Raw genomic sequence first — 12990 nt, 5'->3', positions numbered from 1 at the left:
GTACTGGACAGTTTTCCTTTTACATAGTAGATTAAGGAGGTGGCCATTTTAAAGAGTAAAGAAAGAAAGTCTTGGAGGGTTGAATTTAGTAATGAAAATGAGACTACCTTCTGCTTAATCTATTCCACCTGTTCTTTCCTTAACCCCCCCCCCATACATGAAACCTAAAATGTATTACTAAACCATTGTTTTTTAATTGGATTGGAATAAAGTTTTAATCACTCTTATTGAATTAAATTTGTATATTTGAAGCAGGCTGTCTAGAAAAGTTGTGAATTCTCTCATCCATCTGCATTGCTTTAAACTATGTTGATTTTAAAGGAATGTTTTTTATCCAAGTATGTCAGTCTGTGACTAACCTTGGGCAAAGTAATATAGGAGTTATGACAGGAACTATTCATTGTCACTAGGAAACTTTGAATAAGCCTGCAAGATATTTAACTATTTCAGTATTGGAGATTTTTGTGACTGAGCTTTCTTCATTCCAACAGAAAATTTATACTCTAAATGTATATTTGTGGTTTTCACTTTGGAAAAATTAAGCATATTTCTGAAAAATTGCAACTTTGGAAAAAGATAACAAAGGCCAAATGTCTCCTTGAGGCTTTCATGGTTTTTCTTTTCTTTTTTAAAGTATATTTAAAAGTCACAAGATTAAAGACATGGCTAATTGCAGTTAAAAATCTCATTTTTCAAGATTTTTATTTTCAGTTATGTAGTTAAAATCTTATCTAAACAAATGTATTTTGTATCATTTATATAAGACTGTTCTTTAAAAAGTGGATTTCTAGAAGGTAATTTCCTTAATAGTCCTATTATATTTGTTGTAAACCTTTAATTTTATTATATGCTAATACTTAACCTGTAATTGCTAATAACCTATAATTTTAAACAATTATTTACTTTAAATATTATTTTCCAGATCTAATGGTTATAATCTGAATGAAGGTCCTATTTAAAAAAAAAAAAAAAAAACAACGGTACATTATGTGGATGATAAATTTAAGAAATAAAAGACAGGTGAAATACACAAATGAGAAACATATTTGAATTCACTCTGCCTTGATTTTTGTTAGTTACCTTTGCAGTCTTCTGGCATTCCTGCACTCCCCTCCTCTCCCAAATCTGCCCATGATAGGGTTTTTCACAATTTGCTGTTGCATACAATAAGTTAGATGTTACTAGTTACAATCCTGGTTTTTGAGTCTAGGGATATAGTCCCAGTTTAAGATACTAGAACAAAATTTTGACATATAGTAACCAAGATAAAGGTCAATTAGGGACAAATATGTAGAAAGGTTTGGAATTAAAGGAACAAATAGATTCTAAGAAACATGAGATAATGGATTTAAAGTAACTTGTCTTAAGATTAGCTGTGTTGAACGTACTACATAGTCAACCTTTTGTTAGTTAATATCAAAAGTAAATTATCAAAACCAGAAAATTTTTGTTTCAGAGGTAGCCTTGAAGCTCTGAGAAATGAAAATGTTTCACCCCTAAAATACCTGTAAAGGTCAGAAAAGATAAATATGTATATTTGCTTCTATTTTAAACTGCATATTATTTCTCTTATTAAAGTCTGAAAAAAGAAATGTTTCAATTTGCCCTTAAGAGAGATTGTGAGGATAGCTTCCAGAGAAAAAAGTGATGCTTAAGAATTTTTTTGATCTTTGTATCTCATGTTAGCTTGTTTGTTATTTGGCTCTTCTGCTTGGTCTCAATTAATTTGGTCACTGTTAGTTTCTCATGGGATAAAGGAGTACATTATAATTTCAGTATTACGACTCAAAACATATAGCAGTGTAACTTGTGGTGGTAGGACAAATGAAGTATGGCTATTCTTTAATCATTTTTAAGAATAGTGTCCTAACACTTTACATCTTAAGATGTATATTGGACCTGTGGGAAATGTTTTTCGTTGGCCACTGGGAGACACTGTAAACATCAGGAACAAAAGTATTTTGTTTTTTAAAAACTATTTTCATTAAAAAAGTCTTAATTCCTTATTTTAGATTTTAATATGAATTTAAGCTTTATACTATATGGATGATACACATATTTCAGATTGACCTAGAGTCCTTTGTGTTTTGTGATATTACTACTGCCTCTAATAAGGAATTGGTCAAACTTCTATTCAAGATTAAGTTCAGATGTTCCCTCTTGAAAGAGTCTCTTCACCCAGGGAAGATAGTTTCCTTAGCACCTTTTCTCGTCTTCTATTTAAGGCACTCCACACATTTACCCATCTTACCCACCAGATCGAGTTCCTCAAGGACAAAAATAAATATTTTTTGGATGAATTAATGAGTAGACCTTTTTCTCTTTGTTTTTTTTTTTTTTTAATCATAACTTAAAATTTATTTTGTCTCTAACCTTACACACAGTGGTTAGAGATGTGGCATCGTTAGTTGGTGTAAAAATGGAGAAGAAATGAAATTGTTTTTTGTAATTCTTTTACCTTGAAATCCTATCTTTCAGATAGAGTGCCTGTTAATGTTAGGCCCTCAAATACTTATCAAAGAGGAATGAGATTTTGTTTAGGAGTAATGCTCATTTTATCTGCTTTTAAGGATGGTAGCATCAGATAAGAGCATAAATTACAGGTTTTCATTTTTTATTTAGGTTGTATATATACTTGTATATGCACAGTCACATGATTATTAACACAGAAAAGCTTCCTTTCCATTTCCCTTTCCCAAAAGCATTATTTTCCACGTCTCTCTAGACAGTTATTGTGCTATTTACCTCATAGTCTCTAAATACATGCTTCTATTGCTACTACATTTATAACATAACTAGATGGTTAGTTAGAATTATATACTCCTGAATTAGACTGCTTAGATTTGCTCTTTCCTCTGTCATTTAATAAGTTTTACTTAAGGTCTGTTGTGCCTCTAAACCTGTTTTTAAAAATGGGGACAATTCAGAAAATAAGTGGCTTAAGAACATGTGATGTATTAAACAATGGAATACTACTCACTTATAAAAAAGATGAAGTCTTGCCATTTGGATGAACTGGAGGGGATTATGCTAAAGCAATTTAGTCAAAAAGGAAAAAAAAATACTGTGTGATTTCACTACTATATAGAATATAAATAAAAAAAAAAAGAATAGACAAAACCAAACCAAACAAACCCTAGTAATCTAACTGTAGAGTTGAGGCTACCAAATGGGGGGAAGGGGTGTTGAGGCAGCCTGACTATAGGGCAAGGTTATTGGTGTTCTGGTGATGGGCATGGTATGGTGATATATATTTTAAGAAGTTTGAGTCTGCATCTCTGAATCATACACAGTATTGTATACCAATAGTACCTCCATGGGAAATAATGCAATTAAAAATAAAACTTAAAAAAATGAAGATAGTAGTACTTAGCTCATATGGTTGTTACCAGTATTAAATGAATTTGGATAACCCTTACAGCTGCTTCTTAACTTGTATCCTAAGTGTTAAGTAAAATACTCAATGCTTTTGTTTTTGGCTTTATTAACTCACTGCATAGGAAATGAAGTTTTAGCTCTGTTATTACTGTGTTGCCAATTGATCCAACCCCCTTCCAGCTAGTACCCCTCCTCCTAATAGTAACGATAACATCACCATTCATTATTCAATATTCTTGTAAAATAGAACTACTATTCTAGGATCCCCTTCACTTCGTTCTTCCATTACACCTCCATGTTTCAGTGACCCTTGTCATGTTCATTCTTGGTTTACTTGATGTTTCCAAATGGTTTTAGTTTACCCTAACACATTAGGTTCTGTGGTTGGGTAAAGACTATTCTGTATAGTGTCCTGAATTCTCATCTGTTGTTCCATCCCAGCTGTTATATATAGTATAGGTATTTAGCATAAACAATAGTGGGTGCGCCCTTCAAGTTTCCATCTGTCAGCATAGTCTGATTGCTTTTGTTGCCATTTGCAAATATTTTTGTATGTTTTGGGTTTTACATTTTGAGATAATCTTTCCTTAGATTTCTAATAATTCTGGGTTGTCTCCTTGCCCTTAATGTAAGGAACTAAAGAGCTGATGAGAAATTCTGAGTGTTACTTTTTGTTAGTTTTGATTTGGCAGGTCATCATCTCTTCCCTCCAAACCTCGTTTACTTACTTTTGTCGATAGTTATATTTCTTTCACCTTTTCATCAAATATCTCTTGAGATGTTCATATATAGTATGTATGTTGTCAGTTTTATCTTCTGAAAGTTTCTCTTCCCTCTGACCTTTATTCTGGATTGATTGCCCTCCACTCTTGGTACACAGCTACTATTCTAAGACCCCTTCACTTTGTTCTTCTGTTACATCTCCATGTTTCAGTGACCCTTGTCCTGTTCGTTCTTGGTTTACTTGATGCTTCCAAATGGTTTTAGTTTACTTTTAGTTTACCCTAACACGTTAGATTCTGTGGTTGCGTAAAGACTGTCAAGGGGATAATTTATTCCTTCATAGTTTTGCTTCATTGCTTTCTAGCTCCATACTGCTTTTGAGAAGACTGAAGCCATTCTGATTCCTCATACATTCTGTGTGACCTGTGTGTGTTTGTTCTTTGCCCCTGTTTACCTTCCCCTCTCTCATTCTTTAAATTTCTGAAAGCTTTTAAGATTGTATCTGTGTCCAGTGTTTTGGAATTTTCTCTTCATGCATACTAAGTACTTGATTGTGTCCTTTCAATCTGGAAACATCTAACATCTTTTAATTCTGAGACTTTTTCTTGAAATCTATTGTTGATTATTTTCTTTGTTTTTTTTTTTTTACTCCAGTTGCATTGTCATCTATTAACATGTTTAAGAATTTTTTTTTGCTCACACTAAATAGTATCCTCTAACAGTGTGATTATAGTTTCTCTTAACTGAATATTTAAATGCTAGACTTTTAAAATTCATCCCAGTGTGATCTGTGTCTAAAGGTTGCTCTTTTTAACTCTTTATTTGCCATTTTGTTTTTTTGTAGTCTTTATCATTCATGTCACGTGGCCTTTTCTCAGAGGTTGGTAATCATGTGAAATAAAGCACAGGAGAGTAAGTTGTTGATTAGCAATTCTTAAAAGAGTTTTGTTAGCTTTGCTGTATGGTAACTCAGCTGGGCTCTTTGCTCAGAATACTTGATGTCTCTTGGAAGACTTTTGTTGTCACTTTCTTTCTTTCTCAGTTGTAAGATTTCCTATAGTGGAGAAGCCTTTGCTGACATCCCTTTCCTGAAAGACCTGTCTGTTCTTGGGGGGGAGTGGGAGGAGTAGGTTGAAGGTTTGGAGAATCTTACCATCCTTCTTCACTAAAGCACCCTGTTTTCACTGTGTTCTTCTGCCTGCTGCTATGCCTAATTTCCTCTAACCCAGGATCTTATGTTTTATATTCTCCAGAAAATATATTTCAATTTTTTGTTGGGGTAGGGGAGGGGCAGTTGGGTTTTGTGGGACTGTTTGCTTCTTAAATAGACTTTAAACAGTCTTTCTTATTTTAGTACCCTTCTCTCCCCCACATACCACTTCAGATGTATGTGGCACTTCCAATTACTGAGTCTTTTGGGGATTTTACAGTTTAAATTGGGTTTGTTCTTGGCTTTCTCCACTGTTTGCTAAAGATTTGATTTTCTAGTGTTTGCTAAGTCATTTGTCACTCAACCATCTGCTTTCTAGTTTCTAAGTTTTTGTTGCTATTGTTTTTCACCCGTTCTTTCAATTTTTGTGGGGTTATATCTTTATCTTTGAAAAGACTTCCTTCTCTGTCATTTTAGTGAGGCTTTTAGTAAAGTAGTAAAAAAGAAAGAAGGTGTGTTGTGTTTACTATCCTCACACACATCTCTCCAGGGTAGCACACTGCACCGTGCAATGTAGAGAATGGTGCTAGTTTTAATAAACCATCGTTCCATGATTTGATCTTTATCGAGCACATAAACTTTAAGACTGAAATTGCCTGTATCCAACAGTTAGTGTAACTAACAGTATTTCAATACATAGAAGTGACTAGAAGTGTTAGGATTTGATTAGTGTAATATTTATTGTTGTATTGGACCAACTCAGCAACCTTAGGAACTTAGTTTTTGTTTTTAGGAACTTAGTTTTTGTTCTTTTCTATTTTACTGTTGAACAAAATGAAATTTAGTTTACTAGAGAAGCAAGTAAGATGTCCAAAGTTAAATACATAGCATTAAAACAGAGCTAGTGTTACTAGCTGTTTTCAGTAATTTAAAATCTATTGCTATTTCTGCTGCTATTAAAACCAACAAAAGATAAGGCCAACAGTCCACTAATAATACTGGAGTGGCTGAGAACCTGAAAAAAGGCAGGCCTCATCTAGTTGTAAGCCCTCAGTGAGAAAAATGTGGGTAAAGTTATCACAGTGGTGCATATTCAAATCTTAAAAAAATTCTCATAAAACTTTTATTCTTTTGTATGAAAACTATCTTTTCAGAAAGACCTATTAAAATTTATAATTTAAATTCTGTGTTTGTGATGTTGACTTCAGAATTGCAAAACAAGTAGATTTTATTGTTTAGAAACTTCAATTTAAAAATACAAACTGCAAAGCCTGACCTATTCTGGTGCTGTAATATTAGAACCATGCTGCAACATTAGAAATCATGTTGGTTGGTTTTTACCATGTCACTGTTACCAGGGTTGAATATGTCATGGTAAGAATATGCTCCAGTGGCCTTTTTAAAAGAAATTACATGAGAGAAAAAAATTTTAAGCATATTTAAGTTATTTAGAATGATTGTTCATAATGAGTTTTAGATTCTAGGTTGACTTTTGCTTCTGGCCTCTCATATATTCAGATTCTCCCCAGCCCCCACTTTTGCTTTTCTTCTTTACTAGTCATTTGACCAGGAAATCTTAACTTGACCTTTCAACTTCACTAGGCCCAGTTGACCTTTGCTTTCCCTTCTTCTTGATAGTCTTTCTCTTTTACTTTCCATTGATATCCTTGCTTGTGTCTTCTCACCTTTCTGGCCTTTACTTCCCATGTTAGATTCACCTCCTCTGTCAAATTCTTGGTTGTTTGGATTTCTGAGTCCTTTCTCTATGTAATACCTTTCCCCTAGGAAATCATCTGTTCTGGGGTTTAAAATACAGTCTGTGTGCTGGCAATTCCTGAATGTGTGTCACTGGCCTGTCCTAGACTTCTTGCTGTGGACTGACAAAAATACCGAACCACCTTGTTCATTCACAAGAGGCCGCTCAGGAATCTCAACAGATCATAAACTTAATCCTTCATTACCTAACCTTTCAAACTTCCTTCTCCTTTAAGTTACCCACATTTTAATAAATATAATTTCTTATTCTTGTTCTTCATTTTCAGAAACCCTAGAGTCTCTTCTTATCATCCTCTGTATCTTGACCATTAACTTGAAAATGCATTTTGAATTCATTTTTTTCCATGTTTGTTGCCACATTTTTAGTCTATGATAATATGTTTAGCTCTTCACTAGTTTGCTGCATATTATCTTGCTTTTCTATAGTATGTCTTGAAGAAATCACGTTTTTAAATGGAAATCTGTTCGGGCCACCCTCTTGTCCCAAATCACTTACAGCATTCTCTCTCTCGTTTTTTTAAAATTTAAGGTAATGCTTCTTTGCGTTTGTTTACTTCTGACTTCATCTTTTGTCACTTATTTATTTATGCATACAGAACTGGGGTACAGGCCAGAGGTGTCAGGGCGGTGAGAGGCTTCACCAGAGACAGAGTGGGGAGCAGAACAAGCAGATCAACAAAGTACACTGCTGAGGGGAGCAGCGGGTGGGTCAGGAGAGGTCTGCTGTGCCATGTGGATCACCTCTGGAGCAGTGATCGAACTCATGCTGAAGTGGCTATAGCTTCTTAGTGCCGTGCTTTAACTTGCTGCGCCACCAGGGAGGGCCTATCTTTTATCACTTTTCTCCTCATGTACTACAGTCCAACTTCCTTTCTTTTTCCTAGGTTTTGGCACACATGGCGTTATCTTCCCTCCACTTCTTAAAGGTTGAGTGTCACTTTTGAGAGGCCTTTTCTTGTCAGTGTAACTTAAGATTCTTTCACTAATACTGTTTAATAATAGGGCCTTGTTTTTTTTTAGAATACTTACTACAGTTTGTAATTTGTATATGTGTGTTTATCTGTTTGGTGATTTTAAGCTTCATGAATAGGAATATTTGTTAGCCAAAGCATATCTCAATGCCTAACAGATAGTGGGTGCTCAGAAAAAAATTTGCTTAATAAGTGAATGAAGAAAATGTATTTTTAATAACTGGCATATTAATATTGAACTTACCTTTAAAAATTACTGTTATATTTGAAAGGTGAATACTGCGTAGTTCTTATGGTATTAAAGGTAAATACTGTTTTCTCCTTTAAAAGAAATGACTTAGAATTAATTGATTACATTTTTCTGTTTTGTGAGTCAAAAAGCAATACTTCATTGCTGCTTTTAAGAAGAAGTATTTGTTTGATCTTGTGTTTATGTACTTGTTTATGTAGGCAAAAGTTCTCTAGCCTGAATAAAACAAACCAATGTTCATTTGTTTCAGAAATAGCATAACAATATTCTCTATTTACTTTTGACTAATATATCATATAACCACTTAAATATCTTAGGTTTTATCTTGGAAGTCTTGGTGTCGTTTCATTTGTTGAAAATATAAACATTTAACTTGTAAAATGCCACTTGTTTTTGTTAGGAGAATTTTCTTTATCAAACAATTTAATAAACATTGAGTTAATTACTTGTGTCAGGTTCCTTACTCACCTTATTTTACTTATGGTCGTTGTAGACTTGTTCTGAACTAGTAAGTCCGTGGATTATATAAGGGAGAAGAGCCAATAAAATGTTTAGCAATGATTTGAATTAGCAAGAAATTTAATTGATTATTATACATAGTCACTATATAGGAATAAAAAATTAAGAAATAAGGTCTTTACTTTTAAGGTTGGGGCCATTAAAAACAAGAGAAAATACAGAATCTGCCCTTGGAGTACAATGATCATCAGAAACTAGTTCTGAGACCCAAAAGATTTTCATGTCCTCTGTGTGAACATGTTAGTGTTAAAACTGGCTACCTATCTCCAAACTGTATTGTGTTGACTGGAGAGAAAGTAGACTCTTAACAAATAGCACATGGCTAGCTAGGAATGCTTTGAAGATACAAACACACAACTGCAATTTCTAGCCCTAAATTTTTAATTATACTGCAATGATATTTTTAATGGTGATAGTAGTAAATCTTGTGTGATGATTTTTTTTTTTTTGGGTAGTTGTTAGCAGCATTTTGAAATAAAGTTGGTAGGGTGCTTTTGTACAGTTTTCAGAGGTAGAAACTGAGTCTCAGGCACATTATTCAGTCAGTAATTAAATATTGAATTCCAGTTATATGTTCTGATTTTAGCTTAGAGTCTGCAATTTAGTAATGAAAATGCCAGTAATAGTTGTAGGAGAATAGTTGAAAATTATGATACATACGTTCAGGACTACCTAAGTACCTTACATATGTATCAGTATTTGGCAGTTTACTATTAAGTGTTTATTTATATCTGTAATTCAAAGCAAGTATTTCCAAATGCATTTAGTAATGAAAGGAAATCCAAATAATTGTGAACTAATATATTAAGATTGACTCTTTATAGTAGTAATCATGGGGCTCTTTCCTGGTTTTTTAAAAAATACTAACCAGATTCTATTGTCATTATCATTCAAGCAGTAGAACAAGGAGGAATTATTTCTTTCTATCCCCTTAGATTTCTAGGTCTCTACAAAAAGCAAAATGGTACATTAAAATATGGAAAGCATTCATGCTATGGTTACAGTAAATGTAAATAGCTTATGGGAATTTAAAATGACACAAAACAAACTTCTTTTCTATGTTAGTGTCTTTTAAAACTTCACATGTATGAAAATATATACTCATATGTATGAGTGTATTTATAAAGGAATACAGTGTTTTAAAAGGACGTTTTGAAAATTGTAGATTACAGAGTCACCTAGGTATTTGACAGAGTGTAATTTATTCAATAAGACTATGCATACAATTATCTCTACCCCTAAGGAAAGCCTGTAGTTTAATTCCCTAATGTGTGTGCATGTGCATATCCTTATCTATAAGGAAAGGTAGCAGGTAACAGTTTCTCTGTATTATTTTCCTACTATTTTTGGTCCTTTGCTTCACTTTTTTCTCATCTTTTTAATTTATAATATCTTGCATTTATATCTGTCTTTTAAGTTGCTTGATATATTTTGGGGAATTACTTGTGCTATCGAGACAATAAATGGGAAAGGTTGGTGTGTCATAAGGCATGCTAATAAGCATTATCAGTAGACGTAAAGATCATACGCTTTCGAGGAGGTGACTTGAGAAAAGTTTGATAGTTATGGGAACTAATAAGTCATCTTAGTGGAAGAAAACATACAAAGGTCAAAGATACAGGGAATACTTATATAAAAGAACATATCATATTGTCTAAGTTAGTAGCAGATAGTGCTTGTAACCTGACAACAATGTAGGAATTAATCTTTCTAAGAAAACTTCAAAGAAACATGATAAGGTATTGACTACTTACCACTTGAAGGGTGGATTATGTTTGCTTTATTATTTTAAGGATGTATGAACATAAAGAATATGTTCCAAATGATGTTAATTGTGCTATGGGGAAGTATGAAGGGCAGTATTGCCTCTATTTGTTAACCATCAACAAATTACTGCTCCATGTTGTATTTTCTTTCCAGTTTAAAATGAGACAAATATTTCACAAATATATTTCACAAATATATTCTGTAAGAGATGAATTTGTTATAAATAAAGGCAAGACCTCTGTGGATATTTTCAGTAGTAAAGTTAACTTTTTAAGAAATCACTAGTGATTTATTTTTTGAAATAACTGACAAACAAATGATATTAGTTACCTATTCTGCGTAAAGTAGTTTGTAGGTATTTATGAGTTTAGACATTTTACTATAATGATTATTCCTTTGTATTTTCTTTGTACTGCTTTTTGGGGAAGCTCATATCTCTCATTTCAGTTCAACCCATTTCCACAAGTAAGTTTTTGTTTGTGTTTAATATTAAATTTAATAATTAGTTGTTTCCTTTTAGACAGCTTTATAGTATTTTCAACAGTGACAGTAACGCTCTTTCTTTTGAAGATATATGCTCATGTTTTAAAGATACTTTTTTTAAAAAATTTATTCATATTGTACAGGCCAGAGATGTGGAGGGTGAGAGGATTCACCAGAGACAGAGAGGGGAGCAGAACAGGCAGATTGACGAAGTACACTGCTGAGGGGAGCAGCGGGCGAGTCAGGAGAGGTCTGCCTCGCATGTGGATCTCCTCTGGGGCAGGCGGGAATCAAACTCATGCGGAAGTGGCTTTAGCTTCTTAGTGCTGTGTTAACCTGCTTTGCCACCAGGGAGGGCCCTTAAAGATACTTTTTTAAAGATAATATTCAGTGAAACTTAGACTTAACAAATTTATGTTGGGAAAAAATGCTGCTTTAAAAGTTTTTTTTTTTTTTGCTAGAATTTTGTTTTTTCAAGTATATTGCGTGGGATGGAAGGTAATGAGGTGAATCTCAAAAATCCTTGGTTTGGGCCAAGTGCTTTACCACTGGTCAGGTGTTGATAAGCTATCAATTTTCTGAGTCTTTATTTTTCTTTTATAAAATTCTGTCACTTGTAGTTTATCTTCTCTTTCATAGTTAAGCATGTAGTTATATCTTACTTTGGTACTCCCTGTTATTCAAAGGATTTTGAATAAGGGATTTGGTTGATCCCTAAATTTCTCTGGGGATACCAAACATTATTTACCAGTTATTTTCAGAAATGACAGCAGGATCTATACATTTGTGTAACTTCATATTTCATTATTAGGAATTTTACTTATTTTGAGGCTCCAGGGAGGAAGGGTAGATCTAGAATGAAAGTATGGGATAGGGTATCTTACTAGATTTATGCCACCATTCTGAATTCCATAATAGTAAAACAGTTATTCTGAATCCCAACCTTTAGGAACAAATTTAGTTAATGCTTTCTAAAGGTACATGATATTTGCATTGCCTTTGTTTTTATAAATTTATACAAAATTGATGATATAATTATTGAGGACCTGAGGATTGCATAACAGTCATAATTCTAAAAATTCATTTATTAAAAGACATATTTAATATAGGTAAAATATTGTCAGATTATGTCATTATTATGTGATGGAGCTATCTACTAGTTGACAACTCTAATACTCAGTAATCTCAACCATTCTGGAGACTTATGTAGTCTTGTAGATAAGTAGCAAGAGGTAACAGCTAGCAGCTGTAAATAAACAGCAGTTTTTACCCTGGAATATGTACTTAACTGGTTCCTCAAGGTGCCTCTGTTTTATAGTTATACAATGGCTGATGTTCCTAATGTGATGCCTTCAACATTAATTTAGTTCTTATATTTAAGACGTGCATAACTTTTTGTACACCAAATTATTACTTTTTCTTAATTTTTGCTAAGAAATAAATGAAATTTGGAAAACGTAATTGGAATCCAATTTTTAAAGAATAAATAAATATACAGGTAATTTTATGATGAACAATAAAAGTATGTTCGATTTTGATCTCAATGAGCTTTACTATAGTCTATTGGTTTTTACGGTATTTTTTATGTTTAATGTGATCATATTGCAATGAAATACTTGTAAAGTAGGAAACCCACTTTAATCACTTGAATCATAATAGCATTATTTTACTTTTAATTTTTGAATGGTTGTAATTTTTTTCATATCACTTTCATTTGCTTATTAGTTCAAACTAAAAAGTGCTAATTTAAATGTATACTTTTATATTAAATTGAAAAACAATCTTTTTTGCTCATTGTAGAATGGGAAATTTTATTTTTTCATCTAAGACAACTATATTGTGTTCTTTTTACTCCAAGTTTTATAGTAAAACTATAAAAGTTTTATAGTAAAATTATAAAACTTTTTTTTTTTTTAAAGATTTATTTATTTATTTGTGCATACAGAACTGGGGTACAGGCCAGAGGCTCAGGG

At 32.8% G+C, this 12990-nt stretch overlaps 1 protein-coding gene across 5 annotated transcripts in view; it reads left to right on the top strand.

Moving 5' to 3' along the window:
* TSC22D1 (TSC22 domain family, member 1) overlaps positions 1-12990 on the top strand; it is a 107394-nt gene that overhangs the window by 3657 nt on the left and 90747 nt on the right. The window lies entirely within an intron of this gene.

The sequence above is a fragment of the Condylura cristata genome, unplaced genomic scaffold, assembly GCF_000260355.1.
Source record: "Condylura cristata isolate star-nosed mole 26May11 unplaced genomic scaffold, ConCri1.0 scaffold00010, whole genome shotgun sequence".
NCBI lineage: Eukaryota > Metazoa > Chordata > Mammalia > Eulipotyphla > Talpidae > Condylura > Condylura cristata.
The sequence above is the reverse complement of the archived record's forward strand: the minus strand, read 5'-3'. Positions and strand labels throughout refer to the sequence as shown.